The sequence below is a fragment of the Anolis sagrei genome, chromosome 1 (assembly GCF_037176765.1).
Source record: "Anolis sagrei isolate rAnoSag1 chromosome 1, rAnoSag1.mat, whole genome shotgun sequence".
Taxonomy (NCBI): domain Eukaryota; kingdom Metazoa; phylum Chordata; class Lepidosauria; order Squamata; family Dactyloidae; genus Anolis; species Anolis sagrei.
This window is the reverse complement of record NC_090021.1, coordinates 273,363,738-273,385,601: the sequence shown is the minus strand read 5'-3', so window position 1 is coordinate 273,385,601 and position 21,864 is coordinate 273,363,738. Positions and strand designations below refer to the sequence as shown.

Below are 21,864 nucleotides of genomic sequence, written 5' to 3'. Positions count from 1 at the left end.
TAGTACTGTTCAATTTGAGCTGAGTATGGATTTTAGTGTATGCCCCAGAATTTTTGATAATACATATGTTGAATGTGTTCTCTAGGGGTGGGATATTTTAAAACAACTTTGATAAAGGCTTGTTGATCAAACTACCTGTATTTTTTATCATCTTTGTAATTCTGAAATCAAGTATGACAGAGTGTCAAATGCAATACTGTCACATGAATATTCAATAACTCAAGGTGTTTCTGGGAAATATGTCAACATTATAAAAAAAATAATGGTCAAATTCAATTGAACAAAATAGTTCAGATTTAACTGGAATTGTAGCAGACCTTTTTGCCCAAATAGGGCCCCTCTGCCAAAGCTTATCTTGTAACCTTCAAAGCGAGCGCAGGCAGGAGTCAAAAGGGACAGACAACTTGATTCATCCAAGGGAAAAGCAGTTTATTAAGTTTCAAAAGCAGCTGCCTGGCCGCCTCCCCACGCAACGAGGCGTTTCTGTAGAGGCGACCCCTTTCTGGTGGACTGAACTCTATATATACCTTTTGAAAAACGAAAGTTTCCCATTTCCCTTAAATCAGGTGATTTCCGGGAAATCAAATGATGGTCTGCACCCCGCTCTCAAGCTTTTGCACAAAGCCCCACACTCATCTTTTTGCACACGGGACACCCCCCCCCCCTTCACCTTCCTTATTTGGCAGCATATCCCTTATTCCCATTTCCACAACAATAAGGCTGCCTCATTTCTCCATTTTCTTTTTTGCTAAGCGTTTTACAAAAGCGAAAGCAAATCAGCAAAGGTTATTATGGGTCTCTCCAACTTTTCTTCTGGATGAGGCCTATCTTTTTCATTGGCGTTACCGGCATTAGATATTTTTGGCAGGCTTGAAGCATAATTGGAAAACAACATATTAACAATAAAAAAGTAAAACTGCATAATATGATTATAAGCATCAACTCTTTGAGCCATGATATTGAAGGAAACCAGGAAGTCAACCACGAGAAAGGTTTCCACCCATCTTCTTTTACGTTATGATTTACCAATTCTTGTAATTTTTCTAAATCATCTTCAATTGTTTGGTTGAGATTATGAAATTGAACTATACAACGGCCCTTTATTATGGAACAAAATCCTCCTTTTGTTGCCAGCAGATAATCCAGGGCCAACTTGTGCTGTAATAACATCTGACTCAGCTCTTCAATTTCGGATTGTAATTGTTTAACTATCTTCCCAGTGGCATTTATGCTTTTTTCTAACCTACACGTGAGCCCTAGAATACTTTTTCTATTTTCTTGGGCAATTATACCTGGGTAGGATCCGAGAGTCAGGACTCCTGTTATCAATCCCCCCCCCACCCGTGAGCCCTCAGTGTCAGACAAGGCAGAGTTTATGATCACTTCGTCTGAACACTCGGGTCCTAAAGGCACCAAGGGTTGTAGGGACCTTCGAAGCCTTGTGAGGGTTTTGGGGTGTCTAAGAACTCTCACAGGGAATGTTAAATATCCTACCCCAACACACTGGTATCTTCCCGGATGGTAATTGGTGGCCCATTTGTCAAAGAAAAACCACATATTAGGATCTCTAATTTGCCATCCTGAACAAATACTACCACCACTGGTCAAGGTAGTGTAATTTGAATCAAACATTGGATATTCGGGGTACAATTCTTTCCAATCTGTGTCTGCCAAATTTTGTCTGTTAGTATAGGTGGAGTTATGGGTACCATGTAAATAAAACCTATCTGTGCAGTAAGTATAATTTTTTAATCCTATTAGGAAGGCTTTTCTGCGTTCCCAATCCCTCCACCTTTGATTCCATGTACCCTTATTTCCACAACAAAAACACATTCCTCGCGTAGTGGCAGTGTATCTTATTCGTCTAAACCTAGCTTGATTTAGTCCATCAGGAACCTGGGAAAACATAGTGGGATTTTGAATACTTCCTTGTAATCCCCCAAGTACCACCTGAGGGTCTTCTATTAGTGCTGGGAGGAAAGATAAGTCACCTATTTTTTCTGGATGTTCATATATAAGAGACACATCTTTACCATGTTGGGCAAACATAAGTCTTGCATGTTCTTTCAACCAATTTCCCTGTATCACAGTGATCATATTTATGAGCATTAGGAACCCAAATATAGTCCGAACTCCTGTTGGTTTTCTGGTGTCTCCTCCTCCCCTTCCCATCATAATGTCTTTCCACCACTTCCAGGACAGTGCTTTTGTTGGGCCACACTGCGACATACTTGACCTTCGACGTTCTATTGTGCCCGATGGGGTCAGCTTCATGGCCTTGTTGACCCCGTAGGGGGTTGCCGGACGATCCTGAGTCTCAGGTCACTCTGATCCGCTCTTTCCACTTTCCACACGGAGGGCGCCAACTTGGCACGGGTGTAATGTATCCAAGGCTTGACTTCCTTCACTTTGATGGTGGTAGGGGTTGATAACAGCACAGTATAGGGTCCTCTCCACTTTGGTCCAAGCGGGTCAATCTTCCACTCCTTGATGAGCACCTCGTCACCTGGCGAAAAACAATGCAAAGGTGTGGTAGGATAAGGTGGATTCAGCTCTGAAGTATATTGAGCAATTTGTTCTATCTGTCCAGCCAGAGCTTGCACTTGTTGAATTGTCTGTTTATCTCCAATCACATGCTGGTCTCCCCCTTTGTTTATTATTGACCTCAAATTTAGTGGTGGCCTTCCATACAGTCTCTCATAGGGGGTCAAACCTGTTCTTTTGTGGGGGGTGCATCTTATTCTCAATAGCACCATGGGCAGCACTACAGTCCATCCCAGCCCTGTCTCTTGGCAGGTTTTTGATATAACATTCTTTATAGTCCGATTCATTCTTTCAACTTTTGCCGATGACTGGGGTCTATAGGCACAATGCAACTTCCACTTGGTGCCCAACATTTGGCACAATCCCTGAACTATCTTGTGTACATAAGCTGGACCGTTATCAGATCCTATTTCCAATGGTATTCCAAACCTTGGGATTATGTCTCTCAACAGTGCTCTAGAAACTTCTACCGCCTTTTCAGTACGGGTCGGGTATGCCTCTACCCACCCAGTGTAAGTGTCCACAAAAACAAGCAAATATTTGTAGCCCTTTTGCGAAGGCAGTTCAGTGAAATCAGTCAAAATTGCCTCGAACGGGGTGTTGCCTATATGTTGAACTCCTGGGGGCTTTAAGGGTCCTTCTCGAGGGTTATTCTTGGCGCAGGTCCAGCACCTGCGTGCAGCCGCTGCTGTTAAGCTATGGAGCCCATCGATGTACATCTGTCGTCCCAACAATGTTGCCAGGGCCGTCTTACCCAGGTGTGTAGTGTAGTGCATGTGTCGGACTATGTGCCACGCCATGTCCTTAGGGACATAGACGCGGTTATCTGGCATCACAATGACCTCTCCCTTCCATTTTCCTTTTTCCCCCAAGGCCCAATTCTCCTCCTCCTGTGTATATGCAAACTTTTCTAATGGGGGGTCCTCTAATGCAGTTGCAGTGAGCAGGCACTGCTTATTGTGGGGGTGTTTGGCTGCCTCCCTCGCGGTCAAATCAGCTAACCTATTTCCTTGCGTAACTGGATCTTCTCCCCTCTGGTGTCCCTTACAATGCATTACAGCAACCCGATCCGGTTCCCAAACCGCCTCCAGAAGGGCCACAATCTCAGCTGCATTCTTAACGCCCTTTCCAGCCGACGTAAGGAGTCCCCGCTCCTTGTACAAAGCTCCATGGGCATGAAGCGTAGTGAAAGCGTACTTTGAATCCGTGTAGACATTGACCCGCTTTCCTTTTGCCAACTGCAGTGCCCTGGTGAGGGCTATCAACTCGGCCCGCTGAGCGGAGGTTCCCGGGGGGAGCGACTCTGCTTCCAAAATCTCTCCCCCCCCCTGCACCACCGCATATCCTGCATGCCTCTCACCATTCTCCACGAAGCTACTGCCATCAGTGAATAGGGTCATGTCTATGTTGGATATTGGTACGTCTTTTAAATCGGGTCGGCTGGAGTATACCTGTTCCATCACCTGAATGCACTGGTGGACCATTTCCTCCCCCGGGGCAGGCAACAAGGTAGCCGGATTCAGGGTGGCGCAAGTTTCTAGGGTTACCATCGGGTTGTCACATAACACCCCCTCATATTTTGTCAGTCTCTCGTTTGTGAGCCAGCGTGGTCCCTTGGTATCTAACAGCGCCTTCACATGGTGTGGTACCTTTACAACCAGTGGCTGCCCTAAAGTCAATTTGCTTGCTTCTTTTATTAAATCTACTGCTGCTGCCACAGCCCGCAGGCATGGTGGCATTCCCTGGGCTACTGTGTCTAGTTGTCTTGACAAGTATGCCACTGGTCTTTGCCATGACCCTAAAGCCTGGGTAAGTACGCCCACTGCTACTCCTTCTCGCTCCGATACGAACAGAATGAAGGGTTTTTCCATATCAGGTAGGCCTAGGGCTGGTGATGACATCAGGGCCTCTTTTAAAGCCTCAAAGGCTTGTTGGCTTTTTTCTGTCCACTGGAATGGATCTTCCCTATTCCCTCGGGTGGCCTGGTACAAAGGCTTGGCCAATATAGCATAACCTGGGATCCACTGCCGACAATACCCTGTTGAACCTAAAAATTCCCTAACCTGCCTCCTGCTGGACGGGGTTGGTATTGCACAAATAACTTTTTTTCTTTCAACTCCCAGTGACCGATGTCCCTCAGTTATTTCAAATCCCAGATATTTTACGCTTCTTTGACACAATTGAGCCTTCTTTTTGGACACTTTGTATCCTTTTTCCTCCAATGTTTCTAACATTTTCAGGGTGTAGTGCCTACACCCAACCTCTGACCTACAGGCTATTAATAAATCATCCACGTATTGAAGCCACACCCCTTCACTCTCCGGAATTTCAAATTCTTCCATGTCTTTTGCCAGTGCCTGTCCGAATATCGTGGGGCTACTGTGATAGCCCATAGGGATACGGGTCCACATAAATTGGGTCCTTTGGCCGGCTTGCTGGGTGTCCCACTGGAACGCAAAAATCGGCTGGGACACCGGAGCCAACCGGATACAAAAGAACGCATCTTTAATATCCAATACCGTAAACCACGCCGTCCATGCGGGTATTAAACTCATCATGATATGTGGATTTGGCACTACCGGGGTCAAAGGAACAGTGACTTGATTTACTGCTCTTAAGTCCTGAACAGGGCGAAATTCGCCTCCTGGCTTTTTGACTGGCAACAGGGGAGAGTTCCAGGGTGAGCTGCAAGGTATAATTAATCCATGTTCCAGTAGCCTGTCAATATGTTTTTGTATTCCTATTGATGCTTCCCGACTGACAGGGTATTGGGGCCTCTTTACCGGCCCCATTCCTTTCTTTACTTCCACCACTACTGGGGGCACATATTTAGCCAGGCCGGGTGGGTTATCTTCTGCCCATACCAAAGGCGTCTTTTCCCACGGCCACTGGGCTTTCGGTGGTTCTGATGTTTCCTGCCTTATGAGAAACAACCTCCATTCCTCTTCCATTGGAATAGTCAATTCCATCTGGCCAGTGTTAATGAATTGAATCTGTGCCCTTAATTTAGAGAGAATGTCTCGCCCCAAGAGGGGAACAGGACAATCTGGGAGATATAATAATTTGTGGCTCACATTATGTCCAGCCAAATTGCAAGTCCTTTCCTGGAGCAAGGGGCATTTTTGGACTTTTCCTGAAACCCCTATAACTCGAGTGGTTTCAGCACTTGGTGGGCTCGTTAGCTTGTTTATTACTGATCTTTCAGCCCCTGTATCTACCAAAAAGTCAATTTGTTGGTCCCCGATTTCCATAGTGACCATAGGCTCCCCGGGGTCCAACAAAACAAGAGCCTGGCTCCTTCATTCACCATCTTCTATGTCCTCCCATCCTTCTTCCTGCACCACTGCAGCCACTATTGCCTCCTTTTCCTGGTACGGTGTATAACTTCCTCGTCCTCTGCCACGTCCCCGGCCTCTTCCTCTACCATTTTCTTGACCTCCTCGATCACTAGTTACTTGCTCTGTACATTGGCCCTGCCAGTGCCCAAATTTCCTGCATTTCGCACATTGATTCCATTCTAATCTTCCAGTTCCTCCTCTTCCTCTACCATTTCCTCTTCCACGTCCTCTGCCCCTCTTTTCTCCTGTTCTACCATCCATCATGGATAGGAGAGTCTTGTATCCTTCCTTTCTATCCCTCTTCTTCTTTTCTTCTTCTACCTGGTTCCTAGCCATATAGACCTGGTCAGCTATGGCTAATAACTCATTCATGGTTTTTCCTAAAAACCCAGGTTGTTTTTGGATCTTCCTTCTTATGTCATCTGCTGCCTGCGTAATGAAAGATTGTGCCAGTGCCCTCTTTCCATTGTCATCTTCCAAGTTGTAGGGGCTATATTTTCTATAGGCATCCTCTAATCTTTCCAAGAATGCTGTAGGGGATTCTGTCTTTTCTTGTTTAACACTCTGTATTTTGAGTATGTTTGCAGGGCGTGGTGGACCGTGCCTTATAGCGTCCACCAAAAGGCCCTGAAATACTTTCAAGTCCACCCTATGTTGTGGATTGTTGGGGTCCCATTGGGGATCCACCTCCATCGGGAGACGTTGGGCCCCCCAAACCACTGCATCTGTCCCCGCCGGGGGCTGTGCCTGAGCCAGTAGTATCGCCTGATTGATCACCTGCCTCCTTTCCTCAGTAGTAAACAAAACCTGGAGCAATTGTTTGCAATCCTGCCAGGTGGGATTATGGGTTGCCATAATACTTTCCAATAAGTTAGCCATTGCTTGGGGCTGTTCCGAGTATGGAGGGGTGGAATTTTTCCAGTTCAACAGATCACTACTGGTAAATGGGACCACTTGGTATGTTCTCACTATCTGATCCTGGCTATTGAGGATTGGAACTTCCCGGATGGGCATCTCAACCAGTGGGGCATTTATAGGTGACCCAAACGAAGGGGCCAAATTGCCCCGGCTCCTGGTTTGGGCCGGGCTTGCATCACTCGGCATTCTGCTGGACTTTTTCTCAATCTGTCCTCCTTCTCCAACTTGAAGGGCCGACAAGTCTGGGTATCTCAAAGATGAATTTTTATTTCCCCCCTGTGCCTGATAAGGTGGGGGTGATGGTGGTGGCAATGGAGGAGCGACTGGCAGTGAAGGGGCATTAGGCACTGCAGGGGCCGCTGGTCTTCTAACAATTCTCCCTGCTGCCTCGGGTTGGTCCTCCTCTTGTGACCAAACCTTCCCTTTTTCCTTGCCTCCTCTCTTCTTGACTGCCATACACTGTCCTTGTTTACATTTTCTTATCCAGTCTGGATTTTCTGAGACCACAATGTCCCAAGTTGCAATATATATGTGTTGATCTGGATGTTTATTTGCACAATATTCCTCCACCTGTCTAATCTTCTTCAGGTCCCAAGTTCCCTCTTCGGGCCAATCAAAAGGAAAAGTGGGCCACTCGCCTGTACACAAATTTCTTAACCTGTAATCCTTAAAATCTCCTGGATCTGCTTGACCAGATGCTGCCACAAATTTGTCAAAATGTTGTAACATGCACTGCAATGGGGAAATTGGCTTTGAACTCCCCCCTCCCATGGCTTCTAGGTGGGATTTGGCTCTGGCCTGGACGTCTGGACACTCGACAGTACGTGTCAGAAAACGCAGAGCTTCCTCCTTTCCTCCCACCAACCCAATGGGAGACTTAGTGGTTCCCTTCCCCGGCGCCGGTATGTATGTTTCCCTCAGTGTCTTTACTCAACCACTATACTTGCCAGACTATTGTAGACGTCGGAACAACCTTCGCCTTCTGGACTCCTTCCTCCTCCTGTGTATCCCTCCTGGCCTTCCCGTCTGCTTTTCTCTGGTGATTTATGTCGTTGCGATTACCTTGATCCAGCGACGTGGACAGAAGAGAGAAGTACCGCAACCGGATCAGCTGGGGGCCCCCTTCTCGGCTCACGGTGGTTATCTCCAGTCCTTGCCGCTGACCAGGAATCGTCCTGGCAACAGGATCCGCCCCTTTTGATCCTTGGCTCGAATTACTATCCGAGTCACGGCACCAGAAATGTAGCAGACCTTTTTGCCCAAATAGGGCCCCTCTGCCAAAGCTTATCTTGTAACCTTCAAAGCGAGCGCAGGCAGGAGTCAAAAGGGACAGACAACTTGATTCATCCAAGGGAAAAGCAGTTTATTAAGTTTCAAAAGCAGCTGCCTGGCCGCCTCCCCACGCAACGAGGCGTTTCTGTAGAGGCGACCCCTTTCTGGTGGACTGAACTCTATATATACCTTTTGAAAAACGAAAGTTTCCCATTTCCCTTAAATCAGGTGATTTCCGGGAAATCAAATGATGGTCTGCACCCCGCTCTCAAGCTTTTGCACAAAGCCCCACACTCATCTTTTTGCACACGGGACACCCCCCCCTTCACCTTCCTTATTTGGCAGCATATCCCTTATTCCCATTTCCACAACAATAAGGCTGCCTCAGAATGTTAAGGCCATACTGTATGTATCCCACTAAACTTTGGTCACCCAAGGCCCATCCAAGCAGCCGGATGGGCCTTGATGACATCCAGATGACATCTCAATAAAACCGAATTAATTTGGAACAAACTAGGGTTTCCTGATGCCCAGGAGACGGGGAAGGGGCAAAGAGAGATTTTTCTCCTCACTCCCCCCCCCCCCCCAAATCTCCTGACACATCATTTCCTAATGCCAGGAGGGTGCAAAGAGGAACATAATGACAGCCAGGTAAGTTTTCTTTACTCTTTACAGGTAATTGGGGGGGGGGGGGGGGCTTGGGGTGGCTGCATGCCATTCTGATAGTTTCCAGGATGGCATGCAGCAACCCTCTCCAGAAAAGCCCAAGTTTCTTGATGGGAGTGGGAACAGAAAGCCATGTCAAAGTGGGTTTTCAAAACCTGCTTTGGCATGGATTTTTGATGTGTGTGGAAGCACCCACAGAAAACAGCTATCCCTGGACCCCAAGTATGGTCATCAATAGTTGCATAAAACTGACACACTTTGACTGAACCTTTACAAAACCTGTTTAGTTTTCTAATACAATAATCCTCTTTGCAATTTCCTCTCTCCAGCAACAGTAAACTCTAATGCTGCAGACAAAGATGAAACCCGCCTGCTGTTTGAGTTCACTAATTCCAATTTGCCTTTAGGTTTTCCAGCACAGGGAGGTCTGACTAAATAGTGACTCTGTCCTTCTTAATAGTGTTTTGAAATGCATTTAATTCATCCACATGTGTTTGCTGCCATGCTCATAAAAGTCGTTTTCCAGTTGCTATGCGAAGCTGCTTGGTTGCCTTGGTATCTCAGGGATGGTTCTCCAGTATTCTGGTGTTATACTACAGAGCACAATAATGGAGGAAAAAACAAGAATTTTGCTACTGACCACATAGGTAACAAGATTCTACAGAATTTTAAACTTGGCCTGGAAATGTTGGAATTGCAAGAGTTTGTTTAACTGTTTACTTCCACCTTTGATTAACAGTTTGTCTAAATTGTTTTGGAATGAACTCATTAAAAATGACTGTGAATGAACCCTTTAAGGGTTCCTCTTTCCATGTTAGGCTGCTTTAATCAGAGTTTGTATACAGCTAGCACAATTAAACTGCTCTTTGTAGTTGTTTATCTCCTACTAATGGAGGTGTAACTTAGTCAAATTAAAACTGTAACTGAATCACTTCTTTTGTATTATAATTGTAACATCTAGTTACATTTACACTTATTTTATTCCATTGGCTGTGGACAAGGAGCATTTGTTTTCAAATAAGTGCTTTTATATTGCTAGAGCATCATCATCACCATTGTCTTCATAATATCCATGCCTATGGTGGAAATGTTGTGAAATGGTTTGTTGTCATGTCTTTTCCGTGCAAATGCTTATTTTGTAATGAAATGTACAGAGCAGCAAAAAATGTGGGTTGTCCTATGGATTTTAAAAAAATAAATACTGTGCTGTCTTAGGTTATTATGGCATGTTTTGTACCATAACCTAATGGCATGAAACATCCAGATGTTTTAATAAAGTAAACAAAGGTATCTATTCTGATTACATGGTGGAAACTAATAGTTTAGTTTTTCATTTATACGTTGTAATTAATAGCAAATAATTGAAGTTGTTTTCACCTATAGTTGTAAGAAACAATTTTACACGTGCTAAATCTAATAATGTATAGATTTCTTTTTCTTTTGACATTCATTTCTTTTCTTTGAAAAGGAGAAACCACACTTGATGTTTATTGTTAATGTCACCTTTTATAGAGGAGAACAAATAAAAAAGCAGGAGAGAATAAAAGAGACCAAAAATTCAATTCTGACATACTAATTAAATCCTACAAGACAAGTCTGAGCACTGCAGGACTCAAGTAAAACAAAAAGTACATTCTAAGTAATGGCAGTTTTGTTTTCCGAAGATAAAATATTAATGCACTAAGCTAGAAGTACATCCTAAGGTGTTATGGACCCTATAAAAATTTTAATCAGATCCATCGTAAGTACTAGACACCCTTAGAGACCCATTTGCAGGAAGAAATCCATAGTCTTTTTAGTGCTGAGAGAATTTGCATTTCCACTGAGAAAGAAATAACTGTCAGGTTTGCAAAATTTCATGAAGACAAAAAGAAAAGAAAAAAGATAGAAGAAAATATAACATGTGGTAAAAAGAAACCACACAGTTTATGTAATTTTAATCAGGTACAAGATATTCAACACTAACACTGCAGCCAGTTTTCTACTGACAAGACATCTTGTTTGTGTCCTGTTCAGAGGGTTTTTCACTTGACTATGGCTAGCAGCATTCTGCGTTGCTCATAGAGGCAAACCTTTGGAAATTTTCTTTTGAACAAATTTATTTGATTGTTTTATCTTTAGGAGGAGCCCCTGGTGACGCAGTGGGTTAAAGCACTGAGCTGCTAAACTTGTTGACCGAAAGGTTGCAGGTTCGAATCCTGGGAGCAGCGTAAGCTTCCACTGTCAGCTCCAGCTTCTGCCAACCTAGCAGTTCGAAAACATGCAAATGTGAGTAGATAAATAGGTACCACTCCGGCGGGAAGGTAACAGCACTCCATGCAGTCATGCTGGCCACATGACCTTGGAGGTGTCTACGGACTAAGCTGGCTCTTCGGCTTAGAAATGGAGATGAGCACCACAACCCAGAGTTGGACATGACTAGACTAAATGTCAGGGGAAAACCTTTACCTTTACCTTTATCTTTAGGATTAAAAAAACGCTTGCCACCTTTCTCAATTCACTTTATCTTCTTCCCTCCAGCTGTTTCATCCTAGTTCACTTATGTATCTCTATGACAGAAACTATTCATCAGTCTCCCAAGTTTGTTTTTGTTTTCTCTCACCTATTCCCGATCTTTACCACACCAACCTTATATTCCTCTACAGTTGCCTTAATGTAGATAATGGATGTATATCGGGTTGCTCACCTTTCATATGTCTTCATTAGCACAGTTGCACCAATTTGCCAAACCATGGTCTTTTGATCATACTTCCACACACACTCATAATCCTGTCTTCCTGTAGTTCTGCAGTTCTATCTTTAATAATGATGCACAATTTTAGACCAAAAAAGGCAAAGATGTTTATAAAATGTTTCCAAAGAAATCCTCTCATTTAACTTGTCAAATCTCCTGGAGAAAGGAATTTGTTATATGGGAGACATTCAGCACTAATTTTTAAAGGAGGGATTACTGAACCCTACTGAACCCTTAAGAACAGACAAGCATCCCGAGATCTGAGGATTACCTGGGAAGGAATCCCACTGGAGCATTGCAGCACACCCAAATACCTGGGAGTCACCCTGGACCGTGCTCTGACCTACAAGAAGCACTGCCTGAATATCAAGCAAAAGGTAGGTGCTAGAAACAATATTATACGAAAGCTGACTGGCACAACCTGGGTATCACAACCAGACACAGTAAAGATATCTGCCCTTGTGCTATGCTACTCTGCTGCTGAGTATGCATGCCCAGTGTAGAACACATCTCACCATACTAAAACAGTATATGTGGCTCTTAATGAGACATGCCGCATTATCATGGGGTGTCTGCGCCCTACAACACTGGAGAAATTACACTGTTTAGCCGGTATTGCACCACCTGACATCTTTCGGGAAGTAGCAGCCAATAGTGAAAGGACCAAGGCAGTGACATCTCCAGCTCATCCCTTGTCTGGGTATCAGCCAGCTCGTCAACGACTTAAATCAAGACATAGTTTTCTAAGATCTACAGAGACACTCGCTGGAACACCTCAGCAAGCGAGGGTCCAAACCAATGGTTGATACCAAATGAGAGACTCCCTCCTGGGCACACAGAAGACTGGGCAACTTGGAAGGTGCTGAACAGACTGCGCTTCGGCATCACAAGAAGCAGAGCCAATCTTAAAAAATGGGGCTACAAAGTGGAATCCATGACATGCGAGTGTGGAGAAGAGCAAACCACTGACCACCTGCTGCAATGCAAACTGAACCCTGCTACATGCACAATGGAGGACCTTCTTGCGGCATCACCCGAGACACTCCAAGTGGCCAGATACTGGTCAAAGGACATTTAATCAACTACCAAGCTTGCAAACTTTGTGTTTTGTCTGTTTGCTTGTTTTGTTCTGTTAGAAATGTAATACAATTGTCTGGTTGCCCCTGACACGATAAATATACTGAACCCTACCAGAACCATTTCATAGGACGGGAACACATTAGCATTACAGAACGAAGGTTTTCATCTCCCTATCATCTGAGAAATGTAGTTTAAGGAAAGGATGATCTCTCCAGCTGAGAATTCCAAAGGCCCTGCCCTAAACTACATTTCCCAGAATTCTGAAGGAGCAAATTGGGCGATTGGGAGGCAAAAGCTTCCATTCTATACTCTCATTCTGAATGAACATGGATAGGCTATCTTTAAGGCTACCTTAATATCAAGGACTTGGGGCCCGAATGATACAGTTCAGATGTCACTGTAAATTAAAATAAGAGATCAACTATAGCAGAGAAAGCTATTTTATTTGTCTTTCGTGGACAAGCCATTTGACTTATCTATGTGGAAACTGACAGCTTGTACTGCAAAAGGAAGCCACTGCAACTCTTTGAATATTGGAAAGGGAGATGCCAACTGTCAACTTTCTGGTTCATCTGCAGAATATAGAAAGCTACTAGACCTTAATTATAACATTATATGGGAGGCATGTGAGAAGAGATGCTATTGACAGTATCTTATTCACAATATATTTTATCTGACTCTTTTAATGAGGACACGTATTTTCATTCCTGCTCCCTCATTAAACAGAAGTTGGGGTAGTGTAAAAGCCAGATAATTTCTTTTTCAGCTATGCTAAGAGTCTTGTAGGCTTGTAAATATAAATATATGCACACAAAAAAACCCCACACAGCAAATAAGGCAAGTAAATCAAGATTTTTTGAGGCTTTCAAGAATTATGCTCTTTAAGGAGCTATTGGTTGTTCAAGGGACATAAACAATTCAGTCAGACTGTTGGTATAGCAGAAAAATCTGAGAAAATCATACTATTATGGTTTGGAACATGGAGGTTTCTGTTCTATATTATGAAACATGGTTGAGGCAACATCAAGTGAGTTTGAAGATTTAGTGACAAACAGCCTTTGCTGTACATATTAGTACTAGTAGTTACTGGAGGATTCTAATGGTGATGCTATGGAAAGAGTGAACACTACAACCCTGAGTGATCCATGAGTAATTTCCATTTTTAGAGTATGCAGTATTCCACAAAGAAGATGTGTAGGGAGGAGTAGGTTACACTACCCCCTTCCACCAGTGGCCTCAGTCTAAACACATCAACATGTGGGTCTCCTAATTTCATAGAGGTATTGGAGCACATTCAGCTGAATTCATGAAGATAATTTCTTTAGTACTTCTCTTCAGTGAATGAAGAGACAGATGGTAGGTGGAAGAAATGAGCTTGTTGATGGGGAAAATGGCATGGCTTTATCATTCCCTCATACATTCCTAATCCATAAAGAGGTGTGTAATGATCTCATACCTTTCTGATTAGGCCGCAGCCTTTAGAGACAGTGAGCCAGCCTCCATCTTAGTGAGGGAAATGCAAGGAAAGTCAGATCAGCAGAGGGGAGGAGTTTAGCTATGCCAGGATTGGCTAGGACAGATGGGAGGAGCTGGAGCTGTCAGTGAAAAGAGGCAGGCAGCTTCTGTCAGGAAGAGAAGGGATTTTAACATCACAGAAAGAAGGGTTTTAAGAGAGAGAGAGATTGAATTTCAAGCTACAGGGAGAGGGTAGTTTTTGAGTGAGCTGAAGATTTCCTGAGGGAGAGTGTTTGAAGGCCGGTGGGGCTAGAGAGTGGCCTGAAGGGTCAATAGCCGCCTGTGAACTGGTGTGGGAGAAGAACACACTGGTTGTCTGTACTCTCTAAAGAACAGAGTGTTCTAGTGGGATCTAGATACGCTGAGGAGACAGATAGGTTTTAGTCTGTCAGGGGGAATTTGCTCACGTCGAAGAACAGATACCCAGTCAGGAAGTTCAGTAAGCTTGTTAGGACTTAGGAACTGTTCAAGAAGATTGTGCTGTGCTAACCATATATGCTTTTGTAACACTAAGAAGAATCCAGTTGTTTGTTCCAATATATTTAAATAAACTTTGTTCTAGTTCAACTTTCCATAAAGTCTTCACAGTGATTCATTCCATTAAGCCTGTTCCAGCAAATTCTAACATCTTTTCGCCTTAGACACTTTAGAGAGAGTTAAAGGAAGGGCTGGGGCACAACAAGCTTTACCTCAGACATAACATCAAGATAAATTCTCAAAATCTATTTGGGTGGTGGCAGTAATACCTCAATACACATCGAGCTTTGTGACAGGTGTCCAGTTGGAGCCTTAGAAAACAAAGTCTTCTACTCTGTTCCTTCAAATTGATATCAACGGCTGAATGGTCATTGAGTCTAGTTTACATAGGTAAACAGCTGTGGGCAATATAACAGCCGAAGGAACGTGAGAGTGTGTGTGCTAGGGAATATATTAGAAGTATTATTCCTTAGAGCTCAGGCTGATCGTTACAAGGTGAATCCAGAATACGGTTCAAAATACCATTGTCATTTTATGACTGGATTAACTTGAGTTTAAAAACAGATAAGAAAATTCTTTCACCTTATTTTTTTCTATACATGTGGAGAGCCAGGTGATACAATTATGTCCCACCCATGGGGCTCTCCTCTATTGCTGGGCATATGTGTAACATTTGAATACTGTGCATGTATTAAAAAATGGAATGAACCTGAAGCATTTGTACAATACCAGAATGTATGTAAAAATCACTTGCTCTTTTCAGAGCTACATATTAGTAAAGTATCAGCCTATATTTTGGCTCAAAATCCAGGCTACACAGGAATGTTCAGTAGTAGAAGAAAATTACTTGTGTAATATTCAAATGGTGGCTGTGATTTCTATCTATATTTGTTGAAAAAAATATAGTTCAATCCATTTTTATAAGATTAGATTTAAATTTTATGTGTTATCAGCTGAACCAAAGCCACTAAATTCTGATTTCCACAAGGAATTAAATTGCTACCATGAAGTGAAAAATTACTTCTCATTGGCCAATTAACTAGCATTTGATGAGAATCATTATTCTTTACTTTTCTATGAATTAAATGTTTGTCTCTATTCCTGTGTAACATATACACAATATTGCCAGAGCAATCCAGATCCACTTCAGCCTGTTGTTAGCAGGCTTCTCACAGCTACAAAAGGGGTGTGTGTGTTAGCTTCCTCCCTGCCTGGAGACTGCGGTTTGGTTCTATGGAGAAGGAGACCAACCCTCTCATGGGACTACTTCTTGTAAACTATATTAAGCTCAGAAACAAAGGCATAAAATAATATGTGAAGTGGCTTTGAAAATCTCAATCCAGTAGGTTCATGACCCTAAATCTGAAAGTTTGATTGGAGACAAAAAGTTTTAGCCTTTCAAGAATTACTTCTGCACACATTTATTTATTTATTTATTTACTCCATTTATATATCACTTTTCTCACCCCTGGGGGGACTCAAAGTAGTGTACATCAAGTAATGGCAAGATTCAATGCCAACATATATTCAAAACCAAAGCATCACAACTAAAACAATAATATAACTATAAATTCAACCATTAAAATTATATTAAACATAAAACATAAACAGACATTTAAACAATTAAAACATAGCATTAAAAACGTCTTACTATAACATTATGAAAAAAGGAAACCATAGTGCTGGGACAGTCACTGGCAGAAGGAAAGAAGTGCAACATACAATCTTTTTCTGTGGCGATACAAAAAGCTTTTAAGCAACAGCACAAGAAGAAACATATACACCCACACACTATATAAGCCATATATTTTCACTTGCAACTTCCCAAAGTTAATAGCAGTTCAAATCTAGACCTCAACAACCTGGTGCTTTTTACATTGTTTTTATTGGGGAATGTTTCAGTAACCAGTAGAAATTTACATGCAGTAAAACAGGATAATTAACTTTAAAGGCTCTTCATCTTTATCCTTGCTTTCACATTTTAACTTTGGCTAAGAAAGAAGGCAAATATCTCCTGTAATCTGCATGTTGATGACTTCTGAATCCCATTGCAAACCTGTATTCTGATCAAATAAAATGTTACAATGCAGCAATGAAGACAGAAATATACAAATAGATAGTGAATACAGTAATGCTCATACAATATAGCCAATGCAATCTACCAACAAACTATTTGTAAAAACCTTGGCTAAGCAAGAGAAGGGCTTTTCCCTCAGCTCCAGGCCTTGCGATCCTCTCTGGGGCCCTTGGAGGGAACCAAAACCAGCCCTTTTGGGGGAGAAGCGGCACTTATAATGGAACCGCTTACAAGACTTACATAACTCCTCCAAAAAGTCATAGGTCAGTGTTTTGAATCTTAGGTTTTTGTGTGGGTACCATCCTTGTTTCTTAATATTGTGTCGATTGTATTAATCTTATGAAATATATCTGACATGCGATGCACAAATGACTTCTTGCACAGGCCTAATATGTATATATATTATAAGAAGTGATATATATACATATTAGATGGTTAAGCAATTTTAGGCTTATCTCTGCTTCTTATAGCCTATTTTACGGCCATGCCACATCCTTTCACATGATGCAGGGTTGGCCATGCCCCCTTTTGCCCCCTTTGGAATGTTTGTGGCATCCCGCATTGGCCAACACAAATTTCTACATCAGAGCCAGTGCCCATTATATAGGTAAGTTTTCCAAAGCTTTCTACCTTTTTCGCACTATTTTCATGCTTACCCCTGCCTGATGAGGGAAAGCGATGGGCCACCATGAGCACCATAGAAATTCCTCCACCCTTCCCATCCCATCCCATCGGAGGAGGGTGGTGCATGGCTTGCCTTCCTCTAGCCCCCTAAAAGTTATCCGGGGGAGGGGTGATGTGATGTGATGAGATCCCAAGGTCCAAAAATGAATTAAACACATTTACATGGAAGCATATTTAGTTTTAAAACAGTGATGATTCCACATGAGTTTCTAAAATGTATGGATTCTATTAATATAGACCAACTGCCAAGAAAGCCTTGCACAATTATTTATCAATTGGCATATTTTGATTTTAGCCCAGAGTGCAGGACCTGTGACATGTTTTATAGGTTGCAAATGGCATTTCTGATAATCATGTCCCAAAGCTCTGAGGTCTTCTAAAAAGTTTAAACTGGTATTAAACTGGGCCCTGGAGGGAATAAGAAATGACTGCATCTGGTACTGAATCGGTTTGACAACTGACATTTCATGAAAATGAAAGTGCAATTGGAATTTCAGAATTTTGTTTATGCCAGTCCTAATAAAGTACTCCAGCAATTGAGCCAAAATGTAATCAGAGCATGGTTTCCTCCAACTTCCAGATTTGATATGTAAGGAATGTTCAGAAATGTTCTCATCCTCAATGAACAAAGGTGAAAGGACATTGAGATACCCTATCAGGAAAATGAACAGATGTTACAAGATGTCTTAAACCTCTTTTTTGTGAAAAACTCATTTGTGTAAAATATTTTGCAGGCAGAAGGTATAATAAACACTTTTTTGTGTGCAAATAATCATCCCCCAAGCCCTGAATTGTACAAAAAAGTCTTCATGAAAATGAAATAATAAGGAAATTTACATATTAATATAGTATGAAATGAATGTGATGAAAAGTACCATAACCTATTATTTATTAATGACATTTATGAACCACTTACTACCTATTTGGGCGGGGCGGGGGATCTCAAAATGGTTTTGTAATTAAAAAGACATTAAAATGCAGTACATCCTCTTCAATAAAACACAGAAAATTAACAATTACCAAACTTAACAGTGAAATCAGCCATAGAAATCCTGAATGAAAGGAGAGAGAAATTTAATGATCACAAAATACAACAGATAGAATACAGTACTGAAGAAAGGATATTCTAAACCAGGAGTATAGAATATCTTATCTATTTACATCTACACTGTGAAATTGATGCATTTGGACATCACTTTAACTGCCATAGCTCATTGCTATGGAATTATGGGAGCTGCAATTTTACAAGTTCTTTAGCTTTCTCGGCTGAACAGTGAAGATCCCTAACCAAATAACAACTCCCATGATTCTCTAGCATAGAGTCATAATAGTGAAAGCAGTGTCAAACCCTGAAACCACAAAAAGTTTCACCAGATCATTGCAGCTCAAGTAACAATCCCTCCTCCAGTAATTTTAGTGATTGATACATTTTAGACATTTAGGCTAGAAACATCTCCCTTGAGTTTAGGGTGGAGGGGGGGGGGGGGTTGGTGTGTGTGTGTGGGGGGGATATTTATGACCAGAGCATGATTGTGAATATGAAGCATATCTGAATACAGAGCAATTACAGATCCATCACTCTCAGTTATGAGTCCACAACTGAAATGCAAGATATCAATCATGATTGAAAAGGTAGCATTTGGGGTAGCATTTGATCTTACAGTTTACCCAACAACTGCAACCACAGCAGAGATAGTGCCATGCTGCATTTTTACTTGTTCTAGGAATAAGATATTCTAAAGACTTTTTTTCTCCTGGTATCCAGAAGCCATATTAAGAAGTTTTCCCAGCTGTATCATGATCCTTGACATGCCAGTCTTTAGACAGCAGAGCTGGAAGGTTCATCTGACCACTGTCAGCTTCTGTATTACATTATGGTATCCCTGCCAGATCCTGACAGTTCATTTACTCCATCATGATCTGGAAGAAAAATTCCACTGCCAAACATGCGTAAATTGGCTCATAGTATGAACTCACTAAATCTCAACTCTTTCCTTGGCATAGCTTGTTATAAAAGTCATAAACTAAAATCAACTTGGTCATAACCAAACTTCAATTCATCTAGCCCACAGCTTGTGGTGATAAATATTGGCAACTGCTAATAGTTTTACAAGACTTATTTATTTATTTATTTATTCATTCATTTATTCTTGTAACAGTGATTTCATATGTAAGCAATGGTGCTAAGCCTTCATTTACTAGAGTCGTTCAGATAATTTCTTGCATACATTTCTGAATTGTTCCATGCAACTTCCCAGATGCTTTTCATTCTATAATCTATCAGTCTATCCTTACAGGAATGAAATAAAGTCTGCAATTGCCTTTTTTTGAAAGCCAGAATGGTGTAGTAGTTTGAGTGTTTAAACAGGACTCTGGACAACTCAGGTTGGACTCCCTGCTCAGCCATGAAAACCCAGTGGGTGACCTTGACAAGCTCATTGTCTCAGATTAAGTGGAAGGCAGTAAGAAACCTCATTTTAAAAAAGTCTCATCCCAAGTTGACTCTCAATTTGCAGCCATTATGAAGGCATATGACAGTAGCAATGTCTACAAACAAAATGTAAGTAATGTATATGGCCATATGATCATCTATTATTCCCAAATGGAAGGAATCAGAGGAAAATATAAAAAAAAAAATTATAGCAATCAGAACAAATGCAATTAAGGCCAGGATTGAAAAATCAGCTGTTGATCCAAAATGCATACTGGGCAAGGAACTGATGAAGCAATTGATCATATCCTCAGCTGCAACAAGAAAAATCACAAAGACAGACTACAAATAGAGGCACAACTCTGTGACCCAAATGATTAATTGGAACTTATGTCACAAGTACCACCTGTCAGTAGTAAAGAACTGGTGGGATCATAAACCTGCAAAGGTAGTGGAAAATTAACATGCAAAAATACTGTGGAACTTTCAAATCCAGAGTGATAAAGTTTTGGAACACTATACACCAGACATCATGATTGTGGAAAAGAAAAAAAGGTTTGGATTATTGATCTTACCATACCAGGTGACAGTCGCATTGAGGAAACAACAGGAAAAACTCAGCCGTTATCAGAACCTCAAAATCAAACTGCAAAGGCTCTGGCATAAACCAGTACAGGTGGTCCCAGTGGTAATTGGCACACTGGGTTCTGTGCCAAAAGATCTCAGCCAGCATTTGAAAAGAATAAACATTGACAAAATCATGATCAGTCAACTGCAAAAGGCCACCTTACTTGGATCTGCGCACATCATTCAAAAATACATCACATAGTCCTAGATGCTTGGGAAGTGTTCAACTTGTGATTTTGTGATATGAAATCTAATATATATATATATATTGCTTGCTGTGACATACTGTGTTTTGGTGTCAGTAAAATAATACTTTATTTATATTCCGCCCTATCTCCCACAGGGGAACTCAGGGCAGATTCCAACGTATAGAAGCAAACATTCAGGCCATCAAATGCTAATCAAGGTGGTCAGTTGAAACATTCACACTTAGCTCCAGCAGACAAGAGTTCTTTGTCCCACCCTAGTCATTCCACAGATATATAAACCCAATTTTTCCTAGTTCCAACAGATCTCACTACCTCTGAGGATGCTTGCCATAGATGCAGGCGAAATGTCAAGAGAGAATGCCTCTAGAACATGGCCATATAGCCCGAAAAAACCTACAACAACCCAAAGAAGAATTTCATAATTGTGTCCATAAAACAAATACCAACATCATAATCCCCCAAAAACCCCACATATAAAAACAACATTTAGAACCTAACATCAATAGATTAAAGCAAACGTGATAAAACAAAAATTATATAATGCATGAATGTCCCATCCAAAATATTGCTGGACAACAAGTGTTCTATGGGTCAGTATAGTTCCCCCTGGTCATTTACTATTTTCACTGCCAAACCATCTGCCACTTTGCTTTTGACAGAACCATCCTTTCAACATTCAGTGGTAAGACCCACCACCACCAAAAGGGAGAGGGTGCTGTTTTTCCAATTCAAAATTGAAGGTTGTTTTCTATATAAGAAAACAAAAAAGTCTCCATCCATTTTGAAGCAGGACTATTTTTTTCCACTATTTTACTTCTACTTATGGGAAGTGCAGCTTTCAAAAATATTTGTAATTTAGGATTTATTCTGTAAAATAAATCATGTTAATGTTTGTGCAGAAACCTGAGGTTTTTGTACAGAAAACTTTCTGTACAAAGTTTTTTCTGCACAGAAATTTTATTTTGTGGTAAAAAAGATGCTCTCTGCATGGGAAACAGTTTTTTTCCCCAAAAAAGGTTTAAATAAACAAAAAAAAAACTCTGTATGCATTCTTTCCTCAGAGTACATCCTGAACTATGAAGATTTTCATCCATTTTGGATGATTCAAGATTTCAGAACTGGGACAAATTCCCTTTTCAAGGCTGGCCCACAGTTTCCAGTCTTTGAAAACTACCCTTCTCACTTTGTCATAAGTTCAATTATGAAATTCTTCTTTGGGTTGTTGTAGGTTTTTTCGGGCTATATGGCCATGTTCTAGAGGCATTCTCTCCTGACGTTTCGCCTGCATCTAT

General features: G+C 41.7%; 1 protein-coding gene and 1 long non-coding RNA gene across 6 annotated transcripts in view; one reads left to right on the top strand and one right to left on the bottom strand.

The window, feature by feature from the left end:
* Positions 1-21,864, top strand: part of LRRC4C (leucine rich repeat containing 4C) — a 1,028,842-nt gene that overhangs the window by 584,998 nt on the left and 421,980 nt on the right. The gene's annotated exons all lie outside the window — the stretch shown is intronic.
* On the bottom strand, positions 409-7,931 carry LOC137095817 (uncharacterized). Its single transcript, XR_010908957.1, has 2 exons — positions 7,748-7,931; positions 409-2,506 (listed from the first exon to the last, which is right to left on the bottom strand). It is a non-coding gene; the product is annotated as an uncharacterized lncRNA (long non-coding RNA).